The sequence below is a fragment of the Pan paniscus genome, chromosome 1 (genome assembly GCF_029289425.2).
Source record: "Pan paniscus chromosome 1, NHGRI_mPanPan1-v2.0_pri, whole genome shotgun sequence".
Classification (NCBI taxonomy): Eukaryota; Metazoa; Chordata; class Mammalia; order Primates; family Hominidae; genus Pan; species Pan paniscus.
This window is the reverse complement of record NC_073249.2, coordinates 40,237,546-40,242,799: the sequence shown is the minus strand read 5'-3', so window position 1 is coordinate 40,242,799 and position 5,254 is coordinate 40,237,546.

Sequence of the window (5,254 nt, the reverse complement as noted above, 5' to 3'; positions counted from 1 at the left end):
AAACTGTGGTGGAGGGGGGAGGAGTGAAGGGAAAGAAAAGAGAGCAAAGAGATTTTAAAATGAAAGGGAGAGATGATGACAGATGGATGCAAATGTTCCTTTTAAGTGGAGAGGAGCAGCTGATGTAGGGGCATGAAATTGAATTAGTACATCTGTGGCTGGATGTGTGTCATTCAGCTTCATATTTTCTACTCCACAGGAGTTTGGTTACCTCGTGATGAATGAGTTCACTTTCACAGGGCCAGGAATACTGCCCTGCACACAAGATGGAGACCCTTTTCTTCAAAGGGGAGTCGCCTGTGGAAAAGCCTATCACACCAGGGCAGCCCTCTAACCTTTTGATACGTATCACCCCTGGAAGGAGGGGTTGGCAATCTTTGAAACTCTAGTTCCTAAAGTCAAAGGGAGGTAGGAGGGATATGAAATAGAAGTCAGCACGTTTTCCAAGGAGACCGTGTTTATGAGTGACCTGCGGTGTGCTGGCAAGTGAACAATCTGCTTCTGAAAACCCTGCCCGCGTGCGCTCGAAGTGCTCAGGATCCGTAAATGTTTACAACCACTTCCAGGGAGTAATGGGATGAGGCTGTGTCTTCAGGACCAGGCTCCAGGGGTGCTCCCCAAAAATAACCAACACAAGTTTCCCCTTCCCTTTTGAAAGCCCAGCAGTCCTCCAGCTTCAGGGCCACTGCCAGGAAGGTTTATGGCTCCATTCTGCTCCTAGCTCTATATTTTTCTCTACTTCATCTTGGATCTCACTTCCCATTCTTTTGAAGGAAACCAAAATATTTCACCCCAAAATATACTTCTTTGATATATTTTAAGATAGCTATTCAGAAGGGCTGGAAATACAAGAATAACTGAAAAGCTGTCTTTTCGGGGGAGATTTGCATCTGTAGAGTGAATCCACATTGATTCAGCCAGGCTTCTTCAGAGACCCTTCCTTGTCCAGATCTAGGCAAGATTCAATAAAAGTCTGACACCTTTAAAGGTCTGAAAGAAACATTTACCATCTATTCTCTTAGAGGATTGCTACCTGTGTAGAGTATTGCTACCTGTAGAGATTGCTACCTGTTAGAGGATTTCACCTGTATAACAAGGACATCTTTGCTAGCCAGGCCCCCTCTGATGAGCTGTCTTGCCACTATCAACTGATTTACCAACCATAACATGTTTTTGGCCCTACTCCAAGCCCCCATTCTTTTTGTAACTTCAAGGTGGTATAAAAGCATCAACCATCTGGTCATTTCTTTGAGATCTTATATTTTGTAAGACTCCTGTGCATGTTAATAAATTTGTATACCTTTTCTCCTATTAATCTGCCTTTTTTCACTGGATTCTCGGCAAAACTTCAGAGGCCAAAAGTTTTCCCTTGGGCCCTAAACTCTCTTTTGCCCCAGAGCTAAAAATCTAAGACAGTTGTTCCCCATCCAGTAAAGCCTAAGTCACAAGCCTAATTGTCATAGCCTTGCTTTGTAAAAGCGAAATAAATGAAGAGAGCATTGTTACTCAGAACCAGTTACATGAAACTTAAATTAAAAAACTGTGTAAAGCAAAAGTTAATTTCTGGATATTTGCAACAGATCTGGGAATCATCTTTGCCCACTGGTCAGGGCAGTATTGAAACTCTGCTCACAGAGTTAACGAGAATTACATGCCAGCTTCTGGAAAAAAATATAATTATCATTAAACATCAATCAGACTGCACTCTGGCCTACTTCCTTATAACTGAAAATCATGTAACACTAGATACTGACAATTTACCTTCCCATTGTTTGTATAGATGGGATTTCTGATGTTAAAATCATAAGGCTTTAGTTTAAGAATTGATTTACATCCCCATTGTTCCCGTTAGCAGTGGAGAACCCATCTGGGTCTGCAGCAACTCGATTCTTGACTTCTCGAGGGGAAAGAATTCGGCTGAGGGGCATAATGCAGAGTCAGAGACCAAGACAAATTTTTGAGCAGGAGTGAAAGTTTATTAAAAAATATTAGAGCAAGAACAAAAGGAGTAAAGTGCACTTGGAAGAGGGCCAAGTAGGCCACTTGAGAAATCCAAGGGTGCCGTCTGACCCTTGCCCTGGGCATGGGTCTGGGGTTTGCATTTCTTCTTCCTTAATTTTTCCTTGGGATGGGCTGTCCACATGCACGGTGGCCTGCCAGCGCTTGGGAGGGGCCACATGCAGTGTATTTACTGAAGTTGTGCACATGCTCACTTGAGGCGTTTTTCCTTTATCAGTCGAGTCTTCCTAGGGGAAGGTCTTATACTGGTTAAACTCTGCCATTTTGCCTCTTAGTGCACATGCTTGAGCCCATTCACCCAACTCCTGAGATCGTACTGGGAAGCTGCTGATCACCAGCTTCAGGTGTTTTCTGTCTATTGGGAGACTGCCTTTCCTTGACACCAGCTACAACCAATTATTATTTTAGAGAAACAATTTAACAACTGCCTGACCATCACTTGATGGTCACCTGACATTTCTGGCAAATTGCCCTGCTCTTGCCCTGCTTGTTTGCCTAACTATCTACTCTATCATTCTTAAAGATAAGACCACTGATGTTAGAATGAAAGACTTGTTTAAAAATGCTTAAGATGTTTATCAGGCTTGGAATTCAAGTGAAGCAGCTGACACCAACCAGTTTAAAGACCTCCACAGAAAAATCAAATCAGTATAAAATACAGTTTCATCACTTCCCTGTCCCATGACTGCACCCTACATTCTTTCATCAATCAACAATCCCCACACCTCAACCCATTGCAAACCCCTTAAAATCCCTAGCCCCAAACTCTCTGAGGAGGAGGATTTGAGGTTTCCTACCATCTCTTCATTTTGCTGCCCTATGATGTTTAAACTTTCTCTGCTACAACCCTTAGTATCAGTGTACTGACTTGCCACAGCTCAGGCAATGGAACTGTTAAGGTCACAGTATTCTACAAGTGGTCCCCAAAATGTCTCAGAGAATCTGTGTTATTTTTTAAATATTTTAAAATCTTTTTTATTTTTATTATTTTTTTTTGAGATAAAGTCTCGCTCTGTCGCCCAGGCTGGAGTGCAATGGCGCGATCTCAGCTCACTATAACCTCCACCTCCCAGGTTCAAGCGATTCTTCTGTCTCAGCCTCCTGGGTAGCTGGGAATTACAGGCACACACCACCATGCCTGGCTAATTTTTGTATTTTTAGTAGAGATGGGGTTTCACCATGTTGATCAGGCTGGTCCCAAACTCCTGACCTCGTGATCCGCCTGCCTTGGCCTCCCACAGTGCTGGGATTACAGGCATGAGCCACTGTGCCCGGCCTAAAATCTTTAAAAAAAATTTTTTTAGTGACAGGGTCTCACTCTGCTGGCCAGGTTGGAGTGCAGTGGCACGATCATTGTTCACTGCAGCCTTGAACTCCTGGGCTCAAGTGATGCTCCTGAATTGGCTTCCCTAAGTGCTAGGATTACAGATATGAGCCACCCCAAACTGCCTGATATGTTAAATTCTAATCTCCAGTGTGATGATATTTGGAGGTGGGGCCTTTGGGAGGTGATTAGGTCATGAGGGTGAAGTCCTCATAAATGAAATTATAAGAAGAGGCCAGAGAGCTAGCTTGCTTGCTTTCAGCTATGTGAGGACACAACAAGAAAGTGGTAGTCTGCAACCTGAAAGATAGCCTTCACCAGAACCTGACCATGCTGGTAGCCTGATCTTGGACTTCTAGCCTGCAGAACTGTAAGAAATGAATTTCTGTTGTTTATAAGCCACCCAGTTAAGAAAAAAAATAAATAAATAAGGCAGTCTGGGCCCTGTGAAGTATGCAAAACTTACCAGGCCCAGAAAGATGTGAATATAGGACTTCAGTAGGAGGGGGCACGTCCATGCCCAGGGCTGACTGTTTAATGGCATCTTTGCCCCCGACTGGCTGCCTCTCCCATTATCTTCATGTTCCTGGAATCTGTGATATACAGTACAATGCAGAGCCAATCAATAGCTTAGGTTATTTCTATGTAAATTATTAGTAAATAATAGAGGAACTGCCTCTTCTTTTTTTCTTGAAAATCCACTTGTAACTGCTGCTAATCAAAGTGTATATTCACAGCAACTTAAATCTATGTTTCTGGGTGGCCATCCTCAAGCTCTGGGGTCAAATAAACTCTATACTTAATCATATTTTCTGAATCTCATTATTGAAAGTTGACATAGTCTATGGTACTTTGTTATAATAGCCTGAACTAAAACAATCACAAATAAAGTTTGTGTTTTCTTTTTTAAAGACATTATCCCTTGTCAACTCAAATCCATTAAAAAATAAGAAAAACAATTAACGTAAAAGTATCATCGTGATAATAATTTCTTATCTAGGTAAAAGAGCTACTGAAGCCTCTTTAACCCACTGAACTGTTTCACGGACTTGAAAATCAAGCTGAAGACTCATATATTATTTTTTAACTGTTCTTACCTTGGTAAGCAAAAGCAAAATGAGGAAAAAGGCGTGTCTATTCCCTACAGACCCCAAACTTTTATGAAAAAGACCTCCAAATGGGGTTTGCCTATCAAGTGCATAAAGTTGAAGGAGGCCAAGGTATTGCTATTCACATCATCTGCTTAAGTTAGCACACACCATGTGGTCTTTCTTTAGGCAATTTTTGAGTTGTCTCCTTGGATGCCTTACGCTAGAAGTGCATACACAGCAAAAATGAGGAATGTATAACATCTAGGGAAAGGGAAGAAGAAAGAGGGAGTCAGTCCCCTGCAAATCCATTGACGTGAGGCATTCTTCCTGGATGGTCCTTCACCTTACATTTGCTTCATGTTGTCCCTTACAGCCCAGGCAAATTCTCCACAGCATTTTACCCATAAGATCATCACCACATTGCTTGGTTCCCCTTTCAGAGATGATTAGTCAGCCAGTCCATATTTAGCTCCTGTTGCTATTTCCCGGCCAAGTCTTTCATTCCCTAAACATTTCTGATGTGGTTCTTGGAACTGTATTCAATGTGCTAAGCCTCGGCCGCCCCAAGCAAAATGCCTTGTCCATCTGTGCCCGGAAGATGCTTGCATTGTTTTCCATCAATCTCTCTCTCTCCAAAGGAATTAGATGAGAAAGGATGTCTTATTGCATTGTTGCCAGTGTTCCATAACAAGAATCCTTGGGGTGGCTCTCAATAAGGAAAAATCAAGCCTGAGTTAGAAAGCCATAATTGCATTGCTTTCAGTAGGCAAGACTAGACAGATATAGCACTGTGATATATGCAGGGTATATCCTGGATTTT